This window comes from Nerophis lumbriciformis, linkage group LG23 (genome assembly GCF_033978685.3).
Source record: "Nerophis lumbriciformis linkage group LG23, RoL_Nlum_v2.1, whole genome shotgun sequence".
In the NCBI taxonomy this organism is placed as follows: domain Eukaryota; kingdom Metazoa; phylum Chordata; class Actinopteri; order Syngnathiformes; family Syngnathidae; genus Nerophis; species Nerophis lumbriciformis.
The window spans coordinates 29,482,477-29,483,244 of record NC_084570.2 but is presented as its reverse complement, the minus strand read 5'-3'; positions in this window follow the sequence as shown (position 1 = coordinate 29,483,244).

Sequence of the window (768 nt, the reverse complement as noted above, 5' to 3'; positions counted from 1 at the left end):
TACCAAAATAACCCAATATGTTTTGGTAACCAAATTTTGGTTATCAAAATAACCCAATATGTTTTGGAGTTTTGGTAACCCAATTTTGGTTTACAAAAACAACCCAATATGTTTTGGTATTTTGGTAAAATAATTTGGGTTACCAAAACAACCTAATATGTTTTAGTGTTTTGGTTACCCAGTTTTGGGTTACCAAAATAACCCAATATGTTTTGGTATTTTGGTAAAATAATTTTGGGTTACCAAAATAACCTAATATGTTTTAGTGTTTTGGTAACCCAATTTTGGTTCACCAAAATAACCTAATATGTTTTGGTAATGCAATTTTGGTTACCATAATAACCCAATATGTTTTGGTATTTTGGTAAAGGAATTTTGGGTTACCAAAACAACCTAATATGTTTTAGTGTTTTGGTAACCCAGTTTTGGGTTACCAAAATAACCCAATATGTTTTGGTATTTTGGTAAAATAATTTTGGGTTACCAAAACAACCTAATATGTTTTAGTGTTTTGGTAACCCAGTTTTGGGTTACCAAAATAACTCAATATGTTTTGGTGTTTTAGTAACCCAATTTTGGGTTACCAAAATAACCTAATATGTTTTGGTAATCCAATTTTGGTTACCATAATAACCCAATATGTTTTGGTATTTTGGTGAAGGAATTTTGGGTTACCAAAACAACCTAATATGTTTTAGTGTTTTAGTAACCCAGTTTTGGGTTACCAAAATAACCCAATATGTTTTGGTCTTTTGGTAAAATAATTTT